The sequence below is a fragment of the Entelurus aequoreus genome, linkage group LG08, assembly GCF_033978785.1.
Source record: "Entelurus aequoreus isolate RoL-2023_Sb linkage group LG08, RoL_Eaeq_v1.1, whole genome shotgun sequence".
NCBI lineage: Eukaryota > Metazoa > Chordata > Actinopteri > Syngnathiformes > Syngnathidae > Entelurus > Entelurus aequoreus.
Window position 1 is genome coordinate 72,109,392 of NC_084738.1, and position 14,347 is coordinate 72,123,738.

Below are 14,347 nucleotides of genomic sequence, written 5' to 3' on the forward strand. Positions count from 1 at the left end.
ATGATGACATCTTAACATTGCAACACATGCCAATACGGCCGGGTTAACTTATAAAGTGACATTTTAAACTTCCCGGGAAATACCCGGCTGAAAGGTCGCGGTATGATGACGTATGCGCGTGACGAAGTCCGAGTAACGGAAGTTATGGTACCCCGTAGAATCCTATACAAAAAGCTCTGTTTTCATTTCATAATTCCACAGTATTCTGGACATCTTTTGCAATTTGTTTAATGAACAATGAAGGCTGCAAAGAAGACAGTTGTAGGTGGGATCAGTGTATTAGCAGCGGACTACAGCAACACAACTAGGAGGACTTTGTTGGAGCGCTAGCCGCGCTAGCCGCCGACCTCACCTTGACTTCCTACGTCTCCGGGCCGCCAAACGCATCGGGTGAAGTCCTTCGTCCTTCTGCCGATCGCTGGAACGCAGGTGAGCACGGGTGTTGATGAGCAGATGAGGGCTGGCTGGCGTAGGTGGAGAGCTGATGTTTTTAGCATAGCTCTGTGAGGTCCCGTTGCTAAGTTGCTAAGTTAGCTTCAATGGCGTCGTTAGCACAGCATTGTTAACCTTCGCCAGCCTGGAAAGCATTAACCGTGTATTTACATGTCCACGGTTTAATAGTATTGTTGATTTTCTATCTATACTTCCAGTCAGGGGTTTATTTTTTTGTTTCTATATGCAGTTAAAGCATGATGCTATCACGTTAGCTCGTAGCTAAAGCATTTCGCCGATGTATTGTCGTGGAGATAAAAGGCACTGAATGTCCATTTGGCGTTCTGGACTCTCATTTTCAAGAGGATATAGTATCCCAGGTGGTTTCAAATACAAATCTGTGATCCACAATAGAAAAAGGAGAGAGTGTGGAATCCAATGAGCCAGCTTGTACCTAAGTTACGGTCAGAGCGAAAAAAGATATGTCCTGCACTGCCTCTCTAGTCCTTCACTGTAACGTTCCTCATCTACGAATCTTTCATCCTGGCTCAAATTAATGGGGTAATCGTCACTTTCTCGCTCCGAATCTCTCTCGCTCCATTGTAAACAACGGGGAATTGTGAGGAATACTAGCTCCTGTGACGTCACGCTACTTCCGCTACAGGCAAGGCTTTTTTTTATCAGCGAGCAAAAGTTGCCAACTTTATCGTGGATTTTCTCTACTAAATCCTTTCAGCAAAAATATGGCAATATCGCGAAATGATCAAGTATGACACATAGAATGGATCTGCTATTCCCGTTTAAATTTTAAAAAATCATTTCAGTAGGCCTTTAAGTGGAAGTAGATGTGAGGTGGTAAACATGTGTGGAAGTAGATCCACATTGGCAGGGTGAGGTGGTAAACATGTGAGGTGGTAAACATGTGAGGTGGTAAACATGCGTGGCAGCAATGTCACTTCATCACAGCAGAAAGCTGCATTGAGGGAGCAATAACTCACATTGTTACTTCCTCTCGGTACCTGGCAGGTACACACCCAGGCAGCATGCTCCTATTTGCAGGGTTCTTTAAAAGCATTAATGAGCTGCAAAAGCAACAGAAAGTAGACTTTAGTCTGATTTGAGACCCCCTGGGGGAGCGCACAGCTGCGGGGTAGCAATGAGCGCGCACGGAAAGGTAAGGTGAAGACCGTAACTCTGCAGAGTGTCACAATGTCCCAGCTGGCTTTTACAATAACAAGCCTGGATTGTTGATGGACCTGACTCATGTGCCTCCAGGAGAGCTCAGCAGAGGTTTGGCTCCACCTGGTGGTTGACCGCCGTGAACGCTTCCCCTTGTGGACAAGGTATGGTCACTAGAGGGGGAAAGGTGATGACAACATACTGCCACACACCCAGGCAAGGTGTGGGGTAGAGGAGCCCACACCGATATTCTTTCAGGGTCCTAGAAACTGACTTGTGTAACAGCCACTTGTTCCACTCAGGAGCCCCAAAACATACCAGGGTATTGCTGCTATTCCCGGTAGTGGTGGTCAACCAAGCCAACTATCTGAGGACAAAAGAGGCCTAAATCTTCCTGAAAAAAGCAGATACCAACAAGAAAACCCAACGATGCCATGGACTAGTGGAGTGATATCAAGGATTATACGTTGGTGGTGTTCCCAGACATGTGAACTATTGTGCTCCAGACATCCTTCTACACCACCAAACAGATGAAACTTGGAAAATCATGGAGGTCTACAACTTCTGTGTGTGTGTCTGGGTCAAGGACATTGGTATCGACACTCTCACGGATAAATATGTATCGTTTTTGTTAGACTAATTGTTTCTAAATGATCACAAAAGCTTTGTATTACATTGAGTTCCTGGCAGGGGGACAGGAGCTGTCTTTAGGGCCTACCAGGAGGAAGGCTCGTAAAACTCCACTGTGACTTCAAAGCGGACAGATGGCAGGATCTGCCCAATTTCCAGACAAACTCTTTTTGAAGTACTTTACGAACCCTTTTTGAACTATTTTACGACCTCTTCTTTTGAACTGTTCGATAACCAAAGGCAACGCTGTTTACGACCCACTTCCCTCTGGAAGCAGCTGTGGTCAGGTGGGGGGAGAAAGTCAAATAAAGAAGGAGGAGTGCAATCTTTTGGCAGAGCGTGGGTGACACCGTAAGAGGTTACAGGTCCACACGTTTTCTCCTCATTTGAGTCCCAAATTTAATTATGTCTCTGTTTGATTAATTGCCTCTTGTCTTGTTTAATAGATGTCATCAGTGTTTGAACCTGACAGTTTTTGTAAGGGTGAGGTTGCATTTCACGATTTCACTTTGTGTCTACAGCCATGTTTGTTGTTGTTGTTGTTGTTGTTGTTGTTGTTGTTGTTGTTGCACGCACCGTTTATGAGTAGCGTGTTTTTCCCATCTTTATCAAGTTAAAGTTCAAAACAACAAGAAAGTTAAAGTAGCAATGATCGTCACACACACACTAGGTGTGGTGAAATGATCCTCTGCATTTGACCCATCACCTTTGATCACCCCCTGGGAGGTGAGGGGAGCAGTGAGCAGCAGCGGCGGCCGCGCCCGGAAATCATTTTTGGTGATTTAACCCCCAATTCCAAGCCTTGATGCTGAGTGCCAAGCAGGGAGGTAATGGCTCCCATTTTTATAGTCGTTGGTATGACTCGGCCGGGGTTTGAACTCACGACCTACCCATCTCAGGGCGGACACTCTAACCACTAGACCAATCATATCAATCTATATCAAAATATAACTATAGATGTCAACATTGTGTATGTGCTGATAGATTCATTTATGATTTATGATCATAAATGAATCTTTGTTATGGTGAATCCCATCACCATAAAAAAAAAAAATCCACCCATTTAAATCCATTGCATAGACTGCAAGGCATGATGGGAAAAAGGCAAACCCTATTTCCACACTTACCCACGTTTGACTTTTAGCTGCTTGATATTTCTGATTACAAAACTTTAAAGAGGTCGTCACAGAAGTAAACAATACATACTATTAATATACAACTATAATAAATATGAATTACATATCCATTATATTAGTATATATATAGTTACTTTGCATGCAGTTAGTACGGAGCCCCTAAAGCAGGGGTCAGCAACCTTTTTGAAAGCAAGAGCTACTTCTTGGGTAGTGATTCATGCGAAGGGCTACCAGTTTGATACACACTTCAATAAATTGCCAGAAATAGCCAATTTGCTCAATTTACCTTTAACTCTATGTTATTATTCATAATTAATGATGTTTACACTTAATTCAACGATTTAAAAGAGAAGAAAACACGAAAAAAAATGACAATTACATTTTGAAACATAGTTTATCTTCAATTTCGACTCTTTAAAATTCAACCGGAAAAAAAAAAGACAAAAACTAGCTAATTCGAATCTTTTTGAAAAAATTAAAAAAGAATTTATGGAACATCATTAGTCATTTTTCCTGATTAAGATTAATTTTACAATTTTGATGACATGTTTTAAATAGGTTAAAATCCAATCTGCACTTTGTTAGAATATATAACAAATTGGACCAAGCTATATTTCTAACAAAGACAAATCATTATTTCTTCTAGATTTTCCAGAACAAAAATTTTAAAAGGAATTCAAAAGACTTTGAAATAAGATTTAAATTTGATTCTACAGATTTTCTAGATTTGCCAGAATAATTTTTTTGAATTTTAATCATAATAAGTTTGAAGAAATATTTCACAAATATTCTTCGTCGAAAAAACAGAAGCTAAAATGAAGAATTAAATTAAAATGTATTTATTATTCTTTACAATAAAAAAAATTAATTTACTTGAACATTTATTTAAATTGTCAGGAAAGAAGAGGAAGGAATTTAAAAGGTAAAAGGGTATATGCGTTTAAAAATCCTAAAATAATTTTTAAGGTTGTATTTTTTCTCTAAAATTGTCTTTCTGAAAGTTACAAGAAGCAAAGTAAAAAAATTAATGAATTTATTTAAACAAGTGAAGACCAAGTCTAAAATATTTTCTTGGATTTTCAAATTCTATTTGAGTTTTGTCTCTCTTAGAATTAAAAATGTCGGGGAAAGCGAGACCAGCTTGATAGTAAATAAATAACATTTAAAAAATAGAGGCAGCTCACTGGTAAGTGCTGATATTTGAGCTATTTTTAGAACAGGCCAGCGGGCTACTCATCTGGTCCTTACGGGCTACCTGGTGCCCGCGGGCACCGCGTTGGTGACCCCTGCCCTAAAGGGACATGGGGGTATTTTTTTTTTTATAATTCTATTTATTTTTTTTAGACATGTATCTCGTGCGCACGAGTTACTTTTTATAAAATTATAAAAAATTAAAATACTTTTTTTTTTTTTTTTATACATGTATTTCGTGCGCACGAGAAAGTTTCTCATGCGCACAAGATAGTTTATTTTTATTTTTAAAAAATAAAAAATAAATTATAATTTTTTTTTGTTGTTTTTTTTGTTTTGTTTAGACATGTATCTCGTGCGCACGAGATACATGTCTAAACAAAATACAATATTATTTTTAAAAAATTCTTCCCCCATGTCCCTTTAGGGCAGGGGTGTCCAAAGTGCGGCCCGGGGGCCATTTGCGGCCCCCAGCTATTTGTTTACCGGCCCGCCACTCATTCTGGAAATGCTATTGCAAAAATAAAAATGAATGAGGTGAAATCTAACGAGAAAAAGTTGCAATGTTGACACAAAGCTGCCATTTTTTGTCTTTCTTTATTTTCTAGAGAGGGGGGTTACCCACATATGCCGTTTTGGCTTGTGCAGCCCTTTGAGACTTTTGTGATTTAGGGCTATATAAATAAACAGATTGATTGATTGATTGATTGATTTTTATTTTTTTGCCATTGCTCCAAAAAAAAAAAAATTATGCCAAAAAATCCATATCATAATGAATTATTTTCAAGGCTCCAATTACTTCAAATATTTCACTTTAAAATGTTTTATGTGGTAAATATTGCATATATTGTGTAGTTGCCACATAAAAACATCAACGTTTTATTTGACAAAAAAGCACAAAACAAACAAAATAATATTTCAAAGGTAAAATGGACAGATATATCTGAAGTTGATCTCCTAACTTAAGTGTTGAAAGTAAATGAAATACCTAATAAAAACGTATCACTTTATGAGTGGGGCACCTTTTGGATCCCAAATATATTTAGTGGTATTTTATTTATCTTTTCACTGGGATTACTCAAAAATATTAAAGAATTAAAATCAATTCATTATTGATGTTTTAGGGCTCTAATGACTAAATACTGCATATTTCAGTTTTACTATAAAAAACAAAGTTGTTTTTGACATAAAAGCCATAAAACCTTTTTTTTTATTACTTTATATCAACTCTTATAATTTTCTTCAAACTTAAAGTGTTTACAAAGTACAAAGAAGAAGAACCATGACAAACATTCTCAATTTATTTCATCCATCCATTCATTCATTCTTAAAGTAATCTTACTTATCTCATCATATGAAATATGACTTACTTCACCAATTATTATTATTAAATTCTTACTATTATTTATTTTTATTGTGATTACTTATGGAGTTTATTGTGAAAAAATTGTGAACAGGAAGTGAACAAAACGTTTTGCAACTGTTATGTAAAGAAGAGGGGTGGGATTAAATAAGCTCTGCTTCTTCCTACTCCTTTTCCAACATGTTGAAAAGAAACTGGAAATTGTGATGCATCATGTTGTATGCTTGCATGTTCCAAATAAACTTAAACTCAAACTTGAAGTTGATAGAGATTTACTGTAAGCGTTAAATAAATAAAAAATAATAATAATTTGACTTATTTTTAACATTTTAATGACTGAGACCCCTAAAAGGTAAAATACATTTAAAAATCCCTATATTTTGTTATGGTTTAAAAAGGAAAAATATCAAAATGAGTAGAAAGCCAGAGTGATAACTCAGCAGTTTATTTTGAACAAAGTTGAAAGTCCAATATAAGAAAAAGAAGATTGCGGTCTTAAATCAAGTGCACTTCAACAAAGCCTTGCCTTCCTGTGGTGAGGTGAAATAGACAAAAGCGAACAACACACCTTGTAAGGCTTGTGGTGGGCTGCCGTGTGGTCAAATATGCAGCGTGGTGGTCAGTCCAGGAGCACAAAGACAGGCAGTGGACTCTTAGAAAACCAGTGGGACAAGATGGCGTCTGCCTCCAAGGCCATGTTGTTGGTGCTTTGAGGGAAAAGTCTCGGGTGGAGGGGGAAAAAAAAGGTGAGCCAGATGAGTGTGGAGTATCACTTGTCAAACAAAGCAGTCTTTGAGTCCAAATTAGGCCACAGGAGACGTCACATTTGTACTCCAAAAAAAACCAGGGGAAGTTGTTTGGGAGTCAAATGAACAAACGTACGACTTAACTTGAAAATGTGAAGCTTTCCCAATCCTCCCTGCTGGAAACCAGCGCCTACAATTAAGACGGGGCGCCTACAATGAAGACGGGGCGCCTACAATTAAGACGGGGCGCCTACAATGAAGACGGGGCGCCTACAATGAAGACGGGGCACCTACAATTAAGACGGGGTGCCTACAATGAAGACGGGGTGCCTACAATTAAGACGGGGTGCCTACAATGAAGACGGGGTGCCTACAATTAAGACGGGGCGCCTACAATGAAGACGGGGCGCCTCGTCCAACAAGAAAGCACGTCACCAATCATGAAACTTTCCCTATCGCCCCTGCGACAAGTTCACCAAAGGTTTATATTTACAGGACACGTAGCCATAAATGCAGCAATTCACCATTTCAGTGCAGGTTATAGGACGACATACACTTTTCACATTCAAGGCTTCGCAACAATACCTCGGCGCCGCCGTTACGCCAAGCACACCGGGACCGACGTGTCGGGAACGCGGCTCACGTTTCCACCCAGCGGAAGGCGTACAAGGCAATACATTGAGCAGACAGCAGGTGGCAGTGTTGACTTGTGAGGAGGAGAAAATAAACACATAACAGGACATGAAGGAAGTTTGTAACTTGCTCAAAGTGACCCACAAATACAACAACAACACCAGCTTATGTTGCCAATAGTGGTTTAACATTCATTTTATACCTAGCTATATATGTACTTGTACGGTAGAAGCGCTCCTAATAAAGTATGGCAGTACTAATGAATTGACAACGATACTATAAGGCCTTTTTTTTCATCCGCCTGGCCAAAGTGGTATGATTAAAGTAGTACAATCTTTATGTAATAATTATTTCTAAATGATCCAGCTTTGTATTACACTGAGTTCCTGGCAGGGGGACGGGGGCTGTCTTTGGGGCCTACCAGGAGGAAGGCTCGTAAAACTCCACTGTGACTTCAAAGCGGACAGATGGCAGGATCTGCCCAATTTCCACACGAACTCTTTTCGAAGTAATTTACGAACTCTTTTTGAACTGTTCGATAACCAAAGGCAATGCTGTTTACGACCCACTTCCCTCTGGAAGCAGCTGTGGCCAGGTGGGGGGAGAAAGTCAAATAAAGGAGTGCCATCTTTTGGCAGAGCGTGGTGCAAGACCGTGCAGAGAGTACGGTGGCCGCGTCTCTCCGCAAAATTGAGTCCAAATTTAATTCTGTCTCTGTTGGGGCGGTATAGCTCGGTTGGTAGAGCGGACGTGCCAGCAACTTGAGGGTTGCAGGTTCGATCCCCGCTTCTGCCATCCTAGTCACTGACGTTGTGTCCTTGGGCAAGACACTTTACCCACCTGCTCCCAGTGCCACCCACACTGGTTTGAATGTAACTTAGATATTGGGTTTCACTATGTAAAGCGCTTTGAGTCACTTGAGAAAAAGCGCTATATAAATGTACTTCACTTCACTTCTGTTTGATTCTTTGCTTCTTGTCTTGTTTAATAGATGTCATCAGTGTTTGAATCTGACACTTTAATTCAAACTGAGCCAAACATTTGTATAACAATGATGGAGACCTGCACAGTGGGGTTAAAGGTTATGTAGTTAGCTCCCCTGCTGTGTAGACGCAGCTTGACGGCAAACGTTAGTACGGTCCAAACCGCCCACGTAGCGCAGACTCATACAAGTCCAATGACTGAATTCTCTAACAACTTGCTACAATTTGTGTACTTTTTAGCTATAGTATTGATTTGAGTGTTTCCTGATGATTTTATTTGTCTTAAAGCACAGACCAAGAGTGGCAAACATAAATGATGAAGCATTTAATGCAATATCAGTAAATATTTTTTAGCTATTCTAACTGAGCATTTTACAGCCCGCGGGCCACATCCGGCCCTTTGTGCGTCCCTGTCAGGCCCGCGTGAGGCTAATCATTTGAGAACGTGTCACTCTCCCGACGCACTGTAACGAGGCGGGTTGAGACCATGGCTGGAAACTTGGAGCTTCAGCTGAAGAACAGAACGGCCGACTTTGACTGTTTTTCTCTGGCTTTGGATGAGAGCTGCGATGTACGTGACACCGCCCAGCTGCTCATCTTCTTACGTGGGACAACTGCAGACTTTCAAATCACGGAGGAGCTGGCAGCCATGCAGTCAATTAAAGAGACAACCACAGGTAATGACTTGTTCACATAGGTAAATGCGTGTTTGGACATGTTGGGACTGAAATGGGACAAGCTGGCAGGTGTGACAACAGATGGTTGTCCAAATAAAATGTTGGACTTTTAAAGAGGATGCAGGATAAAGTGACAGAAATGGACATTTTTGCATTGTATTATACATCAGGAAGTGTTGTGTAAGACAGTGTTACAAATAAAACCATCAAAAGCCATCTGCTTTTGTATAAAATTAAGTTAGGTTGAATGAAATTATTATTATTATATTATTTATCTTACGGTATATCAAAAATAATTTGAGCAAAATTTAATTGAAATATTGTCAGTGTGGCCCTCCAGCAGTGCTCGGGTTGCTCATGCGGCCCCCGGTAAAGATTAATTGCCCACCCCTGTCCTAGATTATGGCAGACTATATGTAATAAATACAATTGTTCTTTGAGTGCAACAGGAAAAGCTCAGCGTGTTTAATGCATTTTAATCTTCTAAAATTGTTCTTTGAGCGCAATTAGCAGAATGTTTAATGTGTTGTAAGATTTTTGGTCAAAATTAAGCCAAAAATGCATTTGATCCCCTTTATTTTGAAAAGTATGTAAATACTGGTATTGGGACAACCCTAACCCAAAATACCAACATTTATGGATATTGACCAAATTAAAGCAGGTATATGCTGATAAAGTTTCACTGTATGGCAGTTTGTTGCCATACAGTCAATGATCGCTAACGTTTGGAGCTAAAACTAGCCAAATAGCTATCATTAGCTGTAGGCATCCAAGTAAAGGTAGCAAACAGCTCATTAAAGAGATTAAAATGTATCCTGCTCTTCTTTTGCATTAAGACTGTTTTCAATTTGGGGTACAGTGGAACCTTTTTTTTGTAGGATTCTATTTTCCACTGCAAAATAATCCACCTTAGGGCCAAATAATGTTGTGAGTGCCAGCACTTTGAAAAAGATGGTGAGAAACACTAATAGAAAAAGTCATATCAAAATACAAAAATGAGGCTCTTCCTTCCCCTCTTCGCCAACTAGAGTCTTTCATGTATCATGACACATGTATATTGTTTTCTGCGTGTAAAACTAATGATATTCTATAAATAAATGTTTCTTAACCAGCTGAAAATGTTTCTCAGCGGTTGTAATACACTTTCCCACCACTTGTGGCAGTAATGACAATATCAAAACAAACAGAAGAAATCTGGCGCTAAAGTCAGAGATGTTTTTAAGCGCAAAAATGATGACTAAAGTGGTGAAGCTGTATTTTATTTTGCATTTTAATTTTATCGACAGTTTACTGAAGAAATACATCATTATTATTGATCACTAATTAGTTAGAATTCATCAATTTTAGCACTGCGTAATGGCATGTAAATGTATTTTCCATCAGTTTTTAGGAGTCTCTTCTTTTGCAGAAATTTGACTAGTATGTATTATTGAAATCAGCCTGACCTAAGCCTAAGGTTTGTTTGTTAGATAACAAAATCATCTTTAAGATGAACTTACTCTGGTAAACTGAAAGTAGTTTAGACACAATAAATGAAGGTGGTAGATGACTAATTCAGTGTTAGTATTTGAGTCCAACTGTAGTGGAAATGTTTGGTCAAACAGGTTGAGAACCTCTGCTATAAATCAAATGTGGGGGTTTTTGGAACGGATGAATACATTATTTCTATTGCTATAAATCAAATGTGGGGGTTTTTGGAACGGATTACATTATTTCTAAGGTTTTTCGGAGCTGTTGGAAGAAAAGGCTAAGAAGAAGCGAGGTACCACTGTGTTGTTGCTGATAGTCCATCTAACTTTGTGTGGTCTCTGGGTCACCATGAGTGTGTTCCAACAAACAACAGGGGTTGGCCAAAGGACACGGTGCGCCCCACCCCAACATGGTAGTATTCTCCCTGCAGCTCCACTTGACCTCCCCACGCATGGCTACACCTCAGCCAAGGCATCTGGCAGCCATTAGTCGGGTCTGAACCACCGGAACACATTTAGCTGGCCGTCTACCAAACGAGCCGGGCGATCTGGACGGACGTGAGAGCGCCCCCTAGTGGGGCACCCTGGGATGACAACAAGCCGGACTGCCACCTGTGCCTGAGCGTCAACGCACAAATATGGTTTAGTGACGATCACAGACATGCACATCACATGTAGTCGTATAGGTCATGTGATGGTTGGAGAATATAAGACACGTTACAGACACCTTGCTCATACATTCATATGTCAACGCTAAATATGTATATATTCATATATAGAGAGAATAATATATGTGCTGTATATGGTGGAGTATATTGCAGTGTTTCACTGCACACACACAAGGAGGTTCTGGTACTGGTACTGGTACTGGTACTGGATGGAGACACCTGGCAGTGGACTTATTGACTGGGAAATCCCTTCTGGTTGAGGTTTGACACGTCACTGCAGGTCAACTATCTCATCTTTGCAGGGGCGTCCAAACTTTTCTACAAATACTATCAACTATTCATGGCTCCAATTCATTCATTAGGAAAATAGTGTGTTTGCCACATAAAAAAAAATGTTCATTGAAAAAAAAAAGAGCATAAAACAAAGAAAAATATTGGAGAGACAATTTTGAAATGTCATTTTCGGCACCCCCAAATTATAAACATTTTCACCGACCCTGATAAGAGTTTTCATGGATGTTAAGGGCTTCAAAAAGGCATCTAAATAATAATAACAATAATAAATAAGGCCCCTGCGGTGCTTGCTCCGCTGCTCGGGCCTGAAGAATAACAACTTCTAATGGACAGATATATCTGAATACTGAGTACTGGTTCTAATGGACATATTTATCTGAATACTGAGTACTGGTTCTAATGGGCAGATATATCTGAATACTGAGTACTGGTTCTAATGGACAGATATATCTGAATACTGAGTACTGGTTCTAATGGACATATTTATCTGAATACTGAGTACTGGTTCTAATGGGCAGTTGTATCTGAATAACTGGTTCTAATGGACAGATATATCTGAATAACTGGTTCTAATGGGCAGATATATCTGAATAACTGGTTCTAATGGGCAGATATATCTGAATAACTGGTTCTAATGGGCATATATATCTGAATAACTGGTTGTTAAGGACAGATATATGTGAATAACTGGTTCTAATGGACAGATGTATCTGAATAACTGGTTCTAAAGGACAGATAAATGTGAATAACTGGTTCTAATGGACAGATATATGTGAATAACTGGTTCTAATGGACAGATAAATGTGAATAACTGGTTCTAATGGACAGATATATGTGAATAACTGGTTCTAATGGACAGATATATGTGAATAACTGGTTCTAATGGGCAGATATATCTGAATAACTGGTTGTAATGGACAGGTATATGTGAAGTGGATCTAGTGTTGAAGGTAAAGTGTGCACCGGGGGCAGCTAGTTCTTACCGGCCGGCCACACATTCTAAAAATGTTTAAATAAATCATCAAAAAGTGGAATGAAAGAGCAAAAAAGGTGAAATGTAACGATAAAAAGTTGCCATGTTGACTCTAATAACCAATTTGAATTGTTTTTGTGGGTATGCCATATAGAAAATAAAGTTGTTTTTTAAATGAAAAATTAAAATCATTTTTAAAAATCGATGGCAAACTCTGAAGCTGAATTAGAGACTTAAAGCTGCACTACGTGACTTTTTTCAACATATTTGTATAACTTTTGAGATGATACAACTAGTTGTGTCATGGCCTAAGGAAGAACGCCTACTTGTAATTACTGCTCTCATGGCCGAAACTCCAAAACAACCAAAGAAAGGAAAAGTTTTGTCTGAGGAGACCAAAAAGAAAAAGGGAGCTTACAGTCAGGATCAACATTGCCCTGGCTTTCACTGGCTGGCCTGAGCTGAGAGAGCAGGAATTTCAGAGCGATGCTGATGTTCCTGCTGGACTACTAAGTGACTTTCCATGCTCAAATCAAAATGATGCTAATGTTAGCAATCGGAAATGTGCGTGGTAGCAATAAATAGGCACCAGCGTGATAGTTCCACGACTACTTCCTTAGAAAAAAAACTCTCCTGCCGGTCTTTCTTTGCTTGGGACCTGCATCTGCCCCGGTACATTCTTGGTAGGAGCGTCATGTTTGTAGAACAATCCAATGTCGGATTTTTAATATCAGCCACTGGAGGCAGAATACTACATCCTGTCAGTGTGACGCTACGTGCGCTAGGCATCATGGGAACTGTGGTCTTCTTCTGGCAAATCAACCAAAAGTGAAAGTTGTAAAGTGGAGCTTTAAGAGCTGAAAGAAAAAAAACGCATTACTTTTTTTTTTTTACACTTTTATGACTAGGGATCATTTTTTTGTTGATTTTTTTTAAATCAATGTTGTTATGAATGATTGACCTGTTTAAGGCGGCAATTAATTCACAGCAAATATTCCACTTTTTGGGAGAAATTATTGCACATTTTGTGTTTTTGCTAGGGGTGTAAGTAACGGTACGTATATTTGTATCGAACCGTTTCGGTACGGGGGTTTCGGTTCAGTTCGGTGTTGTACCGAACGAGTTTCCACATGGACATATTAAGTAGCGTAACGCTTGTTGTGTAAACAATTCACACCGAGGCACAACACACGGCATGCTAGCAGCTAACGGGCTAGGATAGACTGACCATTAGTCATCTTTTCACCGGACATGTCCTCTTTTGCGGAGCTGTCAGGGCGGAGTTTCTTAAATGCCTCAAATGTCCGGCATTTTGAGTTAGGGTTGCGTGTATTTTCAATGTACGTTCAGGGTTAAAGGCCTACTGAAAGCCACTACTAGCGACCACGCAGTCTGATAGTTTATATATCAATGATGAAATTTTAACATTGCAACACATGCCAATACGGCCGGGTTAACTTATAAAGTGACATTTATAACTTCCCGGGAAATATCCGGCTGAAACGTGGCGGTATGATGACGTATGCGCGTGACGAAGTCAGTTTAACGGAAGTTATGGTACCCGTAGAATCCTATACAAAAAGCTCTGTTTTCATTTCATAATTCCACAGTATTCTGGACATCTTTTGCAATTTGTTTAATGAACAATGAAGGCTGCAAAGAAGACAGTTGTATGTGGGATCGGTGTATTAGCAGCGGACTACAGCAACACAACCAGGAGGACTTTGTTGGAGCGCAGACGCGCTAGCCGCCGACTTCACCTTGACTTCCTACGTCTCCGGGCCGATCGCTGGAACGCAGGTGAGCACGGGTGTTGATGAGCAGATGAGGGCTGGCTGGCGTAAGTGAAGTGAAGTGAATTACATTTATATAGCGCTTTTTCTCAAGTGACTCAAAGCGCTTTACATTGTGAAACCCAATATCTAAGTTACATTTAAACCAGTGTGGGTGGCACTGGGAGCAGGTGGGTAAAG

General features: G+C 39.7%; 1 long non-coding RNA gene across 1 annotated transcript; it reads right to left on the reverse strand.

Annotated features, from left to right (window-relative positions):
* Positions 1 to 6,343: 6,343 nt before the first annotated feature.
* Positions 6,344 to 14,202, reverse strand: LOC133656271 (uncharacterized). The gene is made up of 2 exons (XR_009827121.1): positions 8,265 to 14,202; positions 6,344 to 8,022 (listed from the first exon to the last, which is right to left on the reverse strand). It is a non-coding gene; the product is annotated as an uncharacterized LOC133656271 (long non-coding RNA).
* Positions 14,203 to 14,347: the final 145 nt, after the last annotated feature.